Source organism: Natator depressus, chromosome 5, assembly GCF_965152275.1.
Source record: "Natator depressus isolate rNatDep1 chromosome 5, rNatDep2.hap1, whole genome shotgun sequence".
Classification (NCBI taxonomy): Eukaryota; Metazoa; Chordata; order Testudines; family Cheloniidae; genus Natator; species Natator depressus.
The window spans coordinates 126,173,241-126,186,303 of record NC_134238.1 but is presented as its reverse complement, the minus strand read 5'-3'; the positions used below and the strand labels follow the sequence as shown (position 1 = coordinate 126,186,303).

Sequence of the window (13,063 nt, the reverse complement as noted above, 5' to 3'; positions counted from 1 at the left end):
TCAGGAGGTCATCTAGTCCAACCCCCTTCTCAAAGCAGGACCAATCCCCAATTTTTGGCCCAGATCTCTAAATGGCCCCCTCAAGGATTGAATTCACAACCCTGGGTTTAGCAAAGTGCTCAAACCACTGAGCTATCCTTCTTCTTATTGCCTTTTGCTCTAATGGCAATGCAGGAAGCTTGTCCACTAAATGCAGAGGACTTCAGGTACACTTGTCAAGTCAATGCTTTTCACCAGCACTAAATCCACCTACTTTCATAAACTGCAGTGTATGGTCTATCTGCAAATTAGCTCATTAGGTAATTTGCATATAATTCAGTTTTGCCAGCTCTTGTGAGCCTCTCAGTAACTGGTGTATTTCTTAAACCTCAGCTCATGGAGGTATATGATTGAATGTCTCAGCTTTCTTCTTTTTCTTTTTTTATTTAAAAAGTTAGGTTTCTAGCCCTCAAAGTTGTAGGAAAAAAACCTTAAAAAGATGTGTAACCTGAGCCTCAAACTGGAAAGCAAGTAAATAGCACCCCAAAATTGTCTTTAAATGGTCAGGATTTTTAAGCGAATTGAGTGTTTTGGCAATGCTGTGTGGGGGTTTCAGTAGATGTTTTTCTGGTGCCTTTAGCAGTGTGTGGGGGATTGGTGCTGTGTGTTTTGGAGTGGGCACCAGCAGATATTTCTGGAGCCTTTTGCTTGTGGTGGTGTTCATGCATGCCTGGGTGTTATGGTGAGCTGGCAGTAGGGGGTGTTTAGCCATCTGTGATGAGATTGTTGGGGTGTGTTGGTGGGTTGTCAAGGAGTCTTTAGTGCTAGGGTGGAGGGTTGCGGGTGTCTGACTGTTTCATATGGGGGGGGTGTGTCTAAGTGGTTTGTCACAGAGCTTTTTGTATTGCATTGAGGGTGTTGGTGAGAGTTCGGAGGTATCTGGCTGTGTGTGTGTGGGGCTGGGGGGAGTCTGGCCTGGTGGGATGCGGGTGTGCAGCCCTGTGTGAGGGTGTGTGTGGAGGAGCAGTTATCCTAGAGGCTTTAGTGGAGGTTTGGGGGTTGTCTGGCAGTGGGGATTGGGGTGTCCAACCTTGTGTGAGGGGGTGTTTGTATGTGGGGGGAGGGGTTGTCCTAGAGCCTTTAGTGGAGGGTTGGGGGGGATTGGCAGTGGGGATGGGGGTGTCCAGCCCTGTGTGATGAGGGTGTGTATGTGGGGGAAAGGGGTTTAGTGGAGAATTGGGGGGTGTCTGGCAGTAGGGATCAGGGTGTCCAGCCCTGTGTGATGCGGGTGTGTGTGCGTGTGTGGGAAAGGGGTTTAGTGGAGAGTTGGGGGAGGGGTCTGGCAGTGAGGATGAGGCTGTGTGTGTGGGGGGAAAGGGGTTTAGTGGAGAGTTGGGGGAGGGGTCTGGCAGTGAGGATGGGGGTGTTCAGCCCTGTGTGATGAAGGTGGGTGTGGGGGAAGGGGTTTAGTGGAGATGGGGGGTGTCCAGCTCTGTGTGATGGGGTGTGTGTGTGTGTGGGGGGGGGTTAGTGGAGGGTTGGGGGTGTCTGGCGGGGGGGGCGCAGGCTGTTGCTAGGTGCTTCTGAAGCCCGCACCCCCTGTCGGTGGGCGGGGCGTTCCCAGCCCCCCCCCGCACTAGTGGAGGCACGGGGCAGGTTCCCATGGGGATTCCCTGCGGCGGGAGGGGGGAGGTAGGGCTCCCCGCACGGGAGGAGGGGGCACACGGCTGCTCTATTGCTCCCCGCGCGCGCACGTCACCTCCCCTCCCTCGCGCAGAGCTGAGAGCCGACCCCCCGCGGTCGGCGACACGAGCACAGCCCCCTTCCCTCCGCGCGTGTGGGAGGCGGGCGCGGGCAGTGCGCATGCTCCCGGTGCGCGGCGCCCCCGCTCGGCCGCGCTCGGCGCCGCTCGGCTATTTCCGCCTCTTTGTTTTAAACTCCGGCCGGAATTTTTTCCTTCTTTTGGGGGGAGAGTCGGAGGGAGTGGAGACCCCCCCCGCAGGCGGACACGGCGCCCCGCCGCCCGGCCCCCGCGCCGCCAGGTCAGTGCCGGGCCCCCTTCCCCCCGCGGCGGCCCCGCGGGGCTGCCCCCGCTCCGGCGGGCCGCGCCATGGCAAGCTGCCGAGGAGCAGCCCCGAGACCCCCGGCGCGGGGCGGGGGAGGGTCCGGCGCCCGCTCCCCCGGGAGTCGCCGCCGCCGCCTCCCCCGTCTCCCCCAGCCTTTCCCCGGGGAGTGGGCGCCGGGAGGGGAGCAGGGCCGGCCCCTCCGTCCCCCTAGCCTGGGGAGGGGGCGCTTTAACTTTCTGCGTCGGCGGCAGCAGCGGGGTTTGTCAAGGACGTCTGCACCCTTCCCCCCTGGCTGTGTCTGTCTGTTTGTCCGCTTCCCTGTCCCCCCCGTGTGTGTCCATTCGTCCGTCCCCGCTGTGCCTGTCTGTCCGTCCCCTCCTCTGTCTGTCTGTCCGCTTCTACCAGCCCGCCCCCGTCTGTCCGCCCCCCCGCCCCAGGGCTGCGGTGTGGGTGTCTGTTCGTGTTTCTGTCCCCCACCCCCCGTCCCCCCCCGCTGTCTGTCTGTCCGTCCCTCTCCCGGCTTTGTATGGCAAGGGCTCTCCTCTCTGCAGCCCCCTTCTCCCAGGGTGCAGAGCCGCCTGGCATATGGGGGAGCCCGCTCGGCCTGCCCTGGTAGTGCCTGGCCCCAGCTCCGTGTGTCCCACAAGCTTGGCACAGACGACCCTGCTGTGCAGTATCTCAGGTGTGTCTGGGTCTGGTGTGGGGTGGGGGCTGGCGGAGTCTCCTTCTGACCCCCCCCCCCATCAGGGGTTGGTTTACGTTGCTAAGAAACCCCCCATCTTTTGAAAAATGTCTGTTCCTGCGTCCATCGAGAGAAGTAGGGTTAAACTGCGTGAGAAGTGACCTGAGCTGTGGATAGCTATGGCTCTTAGTGGCATGAGGTGTGTGTAGGAATCTGGAATAGCTTATAGGTTTTTAGGCTTGTGAAAAGCATCACCCGAAGGTGGTACCAATTGGTAAAATAATGGATCGGTTTTTTTGCCAAAATTTTCTCGTGGCCCTGATGTTACACAGTGAAGTTTGGTTGTTTTCAGCTGTGATGTTGTGTCTTCTCAGCAAGGTGCAATTTAATAGTAGCACTGCAGTGTCTTTTAGTCCACAAGTGATTAGCGTCACCTCAAACTGGCCTGTGAAGAAATGTAGTGTATTGTGAACTTGATGCTATCGTGGTTAAAGGTCTTGGTACTTGCACCATATTACTATTTGAATGCCCTTTTACTAGTGCAAGTGGAACTCGCTCTGAAAAAATTAAATACTTCTAATTTAACATAACTTTAATCCAGAGTTAGTGTAACTGTTTTTCTACACTCAGAGCCCTGGTTATCAATGTATCAAATCCAGTCTTTATAGATTTTGCTTAATTATCACATTGTGCTCTGGACTTTTCCTTTTGAAAACTTTTAACTTTGTTGTTCTCCAGGTTTATTACTGTTAAACTGTCCTACTTGTTGTTAGAAAAACAAATATCCTTTTAGAAAAACGCTTCACATCTATAGGCATGTAAACCTCAAGATGTAATGTATACTACAACTTGTAAATCAGATGTGTAACTTACATTGTTTGTTTTACAGTGTAAAACAATCTAAAGTTCAGATTATTAATTGGAATTCCGTGTACTTCGAGGACTTAAATACAACTTTTCTTAGTGCTAAGTGTTGTGTATGTTCCATATTGACGAGTATTGGGTCTTTTAACAATGAGAACTTCTCATTCCCTCAGTGACTGATTTAAATAAAAAGCTGTTTTAGCTAGTGATGTGCCTTGTAAAGGTTTGTTTGTAATTCATAAGACTTATTTGATAGGTTAGAAGTTTCCTTTCTAGTAATGGATGACTTTTATGCTTCATAGAAAGGCCTTGTTTAAATTTCTTAGTTGCCCACTAAAACATATTAATTAAAAGCGTATGTAAGGGAATACATTCTGTGTGAAACTGGAAGAAGTCAGTGATCATTTACTTCAGTAGGATGGGGGACACCAATCTTTTTAAAGAGTGCCCTTCAGAAGCTACAGCAGAAAAGTAAATTGATTTAAATTTGGGTGCTGGTATAAAGATTGCATTTTTTTTTCAAAGCCCTTATCAGACCAAAAATCTGATATATTTTTTATTCATATGGACTGATCTAGCCAAATCTTATCATGTGAGTCTTGGTTGAATACTTGTTAAATTTTGTGTTGTCTTGAAGTTGATTGAGATTCGATAGCAATGCTAGCACAGTATAAATGCCTATCTAGATAAAGCTAAACACCATTGTATGAAGGTTTTTTACTACTAGATAAACTCTGAACCAGAACCTCAAGGTACAGTACTATAATCATTAGTTCTGATCAACTTAATCCTGCATTTTCGTAGACTCATCCGACTAAGGCTATGTCTTAGTAAGTTGACCTACGTTAAGTTGACCTACGTTGACCTACGGTAAGTTGACCTATGTTATGCAACTCCATCTATGTGAATAACATATCTGGAGTCGACGTACCTTAGGTTGAGTTACCGGGGGGTCTACGGGAGAAAATCTCCCATCGATGTACCTTACTCTGCTTTCCAGTCCACCACTGTACTCCATCCCCGATGAGAAATCTGCAGTTGATTTGGTGGGTCTTTACTAGACCCGCTAAATCGACCGCTGGTGGAGTGATCTCAAAGCATCGATCCCCGCTGTTGTGTAGATCTGCCCAAACTGTGTCCACTAGATGTGAAACAGACTTATATTGTAAACAGGTAACCTTACTAAATATTACTTCTCCACTAACATACTTGAGTATTACATTTCTGCTTTAATGGACTTCAATATTGTGTTCCCAAATGGCTCCTTAAACTAGGTGGTCTTTAGTTAACTGGAAAAAATGGACAAAATTGGTGGTTACTAAGAGCTGAAAAACTAGAATCTTTTTGAAAATTGGACTCTACAGTAAACCACCCATGGAATACATTAAAATAAATCTTTGCATGGAAACTCCAACTGGCTTATTGATGTTAGGAAGAAGTCACCTGTTGAATTGATGTGCAGCTGTGTTTTGAAAACCATTCGAGTCTGTAATCATTTGCTTCCCATCAACTGCGTTTTTGAAGCTGTAATATCTTAAAAACATGAAGTGGAGCAAGATGTCTTGCAGGAATTTGAGCACCAGCATTTTCTGGTGTTCTTTCATATTGGGCAGGGGGCCCAGTTGGTACATAGTTTGAAACAGAAATACTTAGAAGCATTTATTAATAATTTGGAGCACATTGTGCTTGGTGATATAAGACTAACTTTAGCTCTTCCACCTCCGGGTGCTCTTGAATGTTTACTACTTTTTGACATCACTATAAAAATGGTTGAATGTCATCTAGGGCTATGCAGTAGTGTTGGTATAAGTACACTGTCAATTTTGTCTTGTGCTAGTGTGCTCTAGCTTGGCTGTCCTTCAGTCTGATCAAAATAAGTTCAGATCTGGGCAGATGCTGTCAATGTCCAGAATCTGCTAGTTATGTGTTGCATTTTTATTAACAAAAGTTCTGTCTAAACTAAATTCATAGTAAAACTAAAGGCAAATGTTAGGCAATTAAATAAGGGTCAGGCTGATTGGCTTAAAGACTCTCTCTACTTGCTGCGTTCATGTAGACTAGAGAGGATAAAAGAAAGTTGCTTTGCACCAAAAGCAATCCCAGCTGTTGTGAAATGCCACTGGCTTTTTGTTAGAGATGATGCCACTAGTCTGGTAGAAGAGATCCATACGCTACACTCTTGTACTGCAGTGAAACAGTACAAATTTTCAGCAGTTTAGGAACATTGCCATACTTAGATTCTCTCAAGAAAATATAATTCATATATTTCCTAATTAATATTCTACCTGTGTGTGTCAAGTTCACAGCATATATAATAACAAGGGGGAAAACAAACTGGAGAAAAGTTTAACAAAACCCCTCATCTCAGAGGTTTAGAATTCTTCCAGGTATGTTACAGGGCTAAGTTTGTGGGGAGGAGGGAGTGGAACAGAAGCAAACAATGGCTTGATAATTCAGACACTTTTTTTACTCTTAGAAAGGCTGTTGTTTGGTTGAGAGTGAGAGTTCTCTAACCTTTCTGAAGCAACTACAGAGACAGAACTATGTACTGTGCAAAATAGTGAAAATTCTCTTCAGAGGAAAATCGGAAAATTGTCAGTTCCTGAAGTGACTTGTCAGCCCTTGCCAGACAAAATAGGTTACTGTATTTGCTTATTGAAAAAGGCCACCTCCTACTATAACCAAATCAGTTGTAGTGTTGCTGTGTATACCTGAACTAGTGCTAATGGTGCTTTTCCCCAGAGGTGCTTCTGATCAGGAGCTGTGCTTATGTATGCAAACTCTGGAAATGTATCTACCTATGTATGTACTGCAATTAACTTGATTCATGAAAAATGTTAAATCATATGGTAAGAGCCCATGTACTTTCAGTACAGTGCATTTGCATTGTTTTGATGAGGGTATGAAGCATTTGACAATGGAATGCAGCCTTCCCATTTGTTTTCTGAGAGTTTTATTAATGAAGATATTCTCAAATACATAATTTTTAAACATTTATAGAAGATTAATTTGAAAAGTGGATTTGCCGCAAGAGAATAGTTTACTTTAAGGAAACCCCAAGTAGCAGTTCCACATCTTTGTACTTTTCATCATTATAGTCTGTGTGTGTTTTAAAAGCCCTCTCAACTGAAAGTTCCTTCCATATTTCTTTCAGCTACCTCAAAATCATTATTTTTCATCTTGCTCTAGAGTGACAGGAAGTGAATTTATGATATCCCCATGGACATGCATTTGAGCTGCTTTTGACATAACTTTATGATCCTTTCATATTCTAACCTTGTGACTGACAGTTACTTAAAATGTCCCAAAGTTTTAAGGTTAAAACTTGTAATTCAGTGGCAATAACTTCCATTTGTATCAGATGAACTTGGGGATAATTGTCTACACTTCACTAATAACATAGCTTTGTCTTGGCTTCTGTTAAGATGGGAAACATTTATTCCTTAATACACACCTGATGCTGATATGCAGTAGCTGATTAATTATGAAAGCAAGTTTTTTTCAGCTAGCTAAAAGTGAATATCATTGGATTGCTGGCTTGCAAATGATTATCTTGTCGACAAACCTCTCAATTTAACCTACACATGAATAATTTTTCACCCTTATTCTTATATCCAGAATTCAATGTGTGACACTTCTTCTGTATCTTCAATAGAACATATATCCATTGCGGTGGTAGTGGATGTATTATAAATCTTAGGTGAATTATGACTGTAATTCAAAATGAAAAAAGACCTAGCCCAATAGACTCTGTCTGAGAGATTCTCTAACAGCGTGCACTCAAAAACATAATCTACCCATGTACAAATATAAACCTCAACCTATTTAGAACAATATGTAAACCCAGCCGGCGTCCCCAGATTGCACAGCTTTCGTATGAAATGTCATTCTTGTACAACGCTGTTTTCATTTTGTCAACTGAAGGAACAACTTGAAGTTAGTTAGTTCTCTTGTACTTTCACGTATTTTATCTGGAAAGCTATGGTTCACTTCTGCTGATAGTGTTTTCTAATATGTGGGAGTCATTTATTGGTTTAAGTACACAGATTGTCATAATTGAAGCTATTAGTAAATTGATTACTAAGTTGAAGTGCATTGTATTGCCAAAATAATTCTATATGTGTTAACGTATTAGACAAGGCATTTTTTGTGGTGTAATCTGTGTGGATTTGATTTAAATCACTAGTCAGGAAGACTCGATTTAGTCATAATTTCTACATAAAAGTGCATTTTTGTTGGTTGTTATAACCCTAAAACATATTCTTCACAACTCAGAGATAGATGTAGGTTTCATTTTTAGAAGGTACACACTATATATTTTTAAAGTGATTTATTTTGAAAACTTTTCAGATTAGTTTTACAGCTATATCAGAAAATGAATGATTGTTTGGTTATATCATTTACCAAGGGTAATTGAAGCAGATATTTATGAAGTAATTGGGAGGTGAACTGTCTCCAATTCATTAATATTTGGAGGATTTTCTTGCCGTGCTGTATTAGGACGAGAACATCACCAGACAGACATTTAAATTGTTTTAGTTAACTAAAACAACAATGTTATGTATTCTGGATTTTTTTCTTCCAACAGCAAACATATAATTTTTTTAACAAAACAAGCATATGAATTTTTGAATTTAGTTAAACATTCAAGTTTTTTAAAATCAGGTTTGTTTGTGTTTAAAGTTGATTTTAACTAAAATAGTTAAATGAAATATTAAAAAAAAATTAAATTGACTATATCAGCCAGGTCAACATGAGAAACTTAAAATATTGGCTCCTGCAGCTAACTCAGTTGTCTTCACCTTCATTTTCCTGTTTGTTCATAATCTGGAAAAGAAAAACAAGCTTTCCTGCTTTTTCAGGTCCCAAACAATTTCTCAATTTGGAATGAATTAGTTCAAAGGAAGAAAATGTTCTTTCTACACCGGTGGAAGAAGCTACTGTTGTTAAAAGTGAGTTTATCACTTCAGTAGTCTCTGAATCCAAGTGCTTAAGTGACTTCCACCAGTTCACTGGTGTGACTTTCTTTAAAACATCATCAGCAAACATATATTTCTTGAACGGTTCACCCTTAGCTCTGAAGTTTATTATAGTTGGCATTATGAAGGGATGATTGCTGGATGTCCATGTCCTAGCCAACTCCTCTTCAGCAGTTAAGGTTTGACCCTGGTACCAAGTATTGAGAATATTTGCAAGAAAATGAGCTGGAGATAGTGCTTGTCCCATTCGTTTTTTTTAATGCTTGTAATTTAACTCTGTCATTGTATATTTCTCTTTTTAAGATCTCACTCAGTTCCTTTCAAATTTCAACAGTGTCAGCAATAAAACAGCTATTTCCATGCTTTTTGTTCAAGGCTACAGAAATAGGCTTCAGGGTACTCAGCATGTGTTCTACATTTCTCTTAAGCCCAATGTTGAGATCTTTGGCTATGACAGTGCCATCTATTTTTTCACGATTTTGTTCACAAACTGTCATGAGATTAGGCCAGTTCTTGATATAGTGCTCAAAACTGTCCACTACTGAGTTCATCGCACGTCTTGTGGGAGAGTTGGCTTGGTTCCTCCCACTTTTTTCAGAGCAGCTGCTGCAAAGTGGTTGTTACGGGAAGTACTTTGCAGTTTCAACAACATTAGCCTTTATTTCTGGAACACTGAAGTCTTTGGCTAGGAGGTGCATCAAATGAGCACTGCGACCATATATTATTAGCTTGGGACTCTCTTCACTCTCTCCTAAATAATTTCTTCTCTGATACATTTGCAGCATTGTCTGTGACCAAGCGGCGTACTAGACATTTGAATTTTTTTTCAGTTTGTTATAGCTTTTACGGCTACTTCTTGTAAATATTCTGCTGCGTGTGCATTTCCTGATGTATCAGTTGTTTCTGTAAGGAAGACATTCCCTTCTTCTGTTGTCACACAAGCACATACAACAGGATCATTGTGGACATTGCTCCACCCAATCAAGACTCAGGTTAACAATTTCATCCTCTAGACCTTTTGCACACTGCTCAGTTTCTCTTTCATACACTTTATCCAGCAATTTGCCTGCAATATCTGCTCTGTTGGGTGGACTGTATCCTGGTCTTAATGACTGAACCATGTTAATGAAGTGTGGGTTCTCAATCATACAAAAAAGAGAGTTTATTGCATAAACAAACCGGGCAATTTTTTCATCAATTAACTCTTTTTGTAATCTGCTGGGTTCTTATCACAAACTTATTTATGGTTGTTTTTGGATGATGGAGGTTTTTTTTTCCCCTCTTTGCTACAGGTGATATATTGTGGCTGTGACATACATGATGTGACTGAAACACTATCATTGTCAGATAACTCTGAAACTATAGAAAATGATGGTGATCTTGAAGGTGGATAGTCCTCAGAATCCTGTATGTTGAGGATCGATTCTCCTAAACAAAATAAGTCAATGCAGTTATTTAATTATTATTACCATACTGCTCATTTAGTATTACTTCAAAGGTGAAATTGTGCAAGGAAGATCTGCCTATTTCAGCTGTTTGCTTTTTTTTATCACAACTGCATCTAAAATTGATAGTACCATAGAGTAACAACTATATTTTTTGCTCAAACATGAGAATTCAAGAATAGTCCAGAGGGAAGACAGGCAGTCCTTAAGAAAGAAGTATGAAATAAAAAAAAGTTTACAAACCTGAAGATTCTGCATGTTCAGACCTGTTCCTTTCATCATCTTCAACGCAGCTTCCTCTTGAGAAGGAACACTTCTCATGAATTGGAATTAATTTGCAAATTGGATACAATTAACTTTAGGCTTGAATAGAGACTGGGAATGGTTGAGTAGTTAAAAAAAGTAACCTATTTCCCCTTGTTTATCCCCCCCCCCCCCCAACTGTTCCTCAGACGTTCTTGTTAAACCCTGGATTTGTGCTGGAAGTGGCCCACCTTGATTATCATACACATTGTGAGGAGCTTTAGATAAGCTATTACCAGCAGGAGAGTGGGGTGGGGGGGGAGAGAAAACCTTTTGTAGTGATAGGTTTCAGAGTAACAGCCGTGTTAGTCTGTATTCGCAAAAAGAAAAGGAGTACTTGTGGCACCTTAGAGACTAACCAATTTATTTGAGCATAAGCTTTCGTGAGCTACAGCTCACTTCATCGGATGCATACTGTGGAAAATACAGAAGATGTTTTTATACACACAAACCATGAAAAAATGGGTGTTTATCACTACAAAAGGTTTTTTCTCCCCCTACCCCACTCTCGTGCTGGTAATAGCTTATCTAAAGTGATCACTCTCCTTACAATGTGTATGGTAATCAAGGTATGTGTATGATAATCCTCCTGAAGGTTGAGACAGCAGACTGGACTTCTACATAGAGTGCTTCCGCCGACGTGCACGGGCTGAAATTGTGGAAAAGCAGCATCACTTGCCCCACAATCTCAGCCGTGCAGAAAACAATGCCATCCACAGCCTCAGAAACAACTCTGACGACATAATCAAAAAGGCTGACAAAGGAGGTGCTGTTGTCATCCTGAATAGGTCGGAATATGAACAAGAGGCTGCTCGGCAGCTCTCCAACACCACTTTCTACAAGCCATTACCCTCTGATCCCACTGAGAGTTACCAAAAGAAACTACAGCATTTGCTCAAGAAACTCCCTGAAAAAGCACAAGATCAAATCTGCACAGACACACCCCTGGAACCCCGACCTGGGATATTCTATCTACTACTCAAGATCCATAAATCTGGAAATCCTGGGCGCCCTATCATCTCAGGCATTGGCACCCTGACAGCAGGATGTCTGACTATGTAGACTCCCTCCTCAGGCCCTATGCTACCAGCACTCCAAGCTAACTTCGAGACACCACTGACTTCCTGAGGAAACTACAATCCATCGGTGATCTTCCTGATAACACCATCCTGGCCACTATGGATGTAGAAGCCCTCTACACCAACATTCCACACAAAGATGGACTACAAGCCGTCAAGAACACTATTCCCCATAATGTCACGGCTAACCTAGTGGCTGAACTTTGTGACTTTGTCCTTACCCATAACTACTTCACATTTGGGGACAATGTATACCTTCAGATGAGCGGCACTGCTATGGGTACCCGCATGGCCCCACAGTATGCCAACATTTTTATGGCTGACTTAGAACAACGCTTCCTCAGCTCTCATCCCCTAACGTCCCTACTCGCCCTATATTGATGACATCTTCATCATCTGGACCCATGGAAAAGAAGCCCCTGAGGAATTCCACCATGATTTCAACAATTTCCATCCCACCATCAACCTCAGCCTGGTCCAGTCCACACAAGAGATCCACTTCCTGGACACTACAGTGCTAATAAACGATGGTCACATAAACACCACCGTATACCGGAAATCTACTGACCGCTATTCCTACCTACATGCCTCCAGCTTTCACCCTGACCACACCACACGGTCCATTGTCTACAGCCAAGCTCTGCGATACAACCGCATTTGCTCCAACCCCTCAGACAAACACCTACAAGATCTTTCAAGCATTCTTACAACTACAATACCCACCTGCGGAAGTGAAGAAACAGATTGATAGAGCCAGAAGAGTTCCCAGAAGTCACCTACTACAGGACAGGCCTAACAAAGAAAATAACAGAACGCCACTAGCCGTCACCTTCAGCCCCCAACTAAACCCCCTTCAACGCATTAGCAAGGATCTACAACCTATCCTGAAGGATGACCCGACACTCTCACAAATCTTGGGAGACAGGCCAGTCCTTGCCTACAGACAGCCCCCCAACGTGAAGCGAATACTCGCCAGCAACCACATACCACACAACAGAACCACTAACCCAGGAACCTATCCTTGCAACAAAGCCCGTTGCCAACTGTGCCCACATATCTATTCAGGGGACACCATCACAGGGCCTAATAATATCAGCCACACTATCAGAGGCTCGTTCACCTGCACATCTACCAATGTGATATATGCCATCATGTGCCAGCAATGCCCCTCTGCCATGTACATTGGTCAAACTGGACAGTCTCTACGTAAAAGAATAAATGGACACAAATCAGATGTCAAGAATTATAACATTCATAAACCAGTCGGAGAACACTTCAATCTCTCTGGTCACGCTATTACAGACATGAAAGTTGCGATATTACAACAGAAAAACTTCAAAACCAGACTCCAGCGAGAGACTGCTGAATTGGAATTCATTTGCAAATTGGATACAATTAACTTAGGTTACCTTGCATAATGACTTAGCCACTCCCAGTCTCTACTCAAGCCTATTTCCCCTTGTTTTTTCCTACCCCCCCCATTCCTTAGACGTTCTTGTTAAACCCTGGATTTGTGCTGGAAGTGGCCCACCTTGGTTATCGTGCAAATTGTAAGGAGAGTGATCACTTTAGATAAGCTATTACCAGCAGGAGAGTGGGGTGGGGGGAGAGAGAACCTTTTGTAGTGGTAAACACCCATTTTTTCATGGTTTGTGTGTATAAAAAC

The 13,063-nt window shown here is 43.4% G+C and overlaps 1 protein-coding gene across 3 annotated transcripts in view; it reads left to right on the top strand.

The window, feature by feature from the left end:
* The first annotated feature begins 2,002 nt into the window (after nucleotides 1-2,002).
* The window catches only part of PCGF3 (polycomb group ring finger 3), a 114,660-nt gene continuing 103,599 nt past the window's right edge, over nucleotides 2,003-13,063 (top strand). For 2 of the 3 annotated variants that reach the window (XM_074953591.1, XM_074953590.1), the window contains exon 1: nucleotides 2,003-2,021. The gene's annotated coding sequence lies outside the window, so the exon portion shown is untranslated. The remainder of the gene's footprint in view (nucleotides 2,022-13,063) is intronic. The other variant, XM_074953589.1, reaches the window with a different exon arrangement.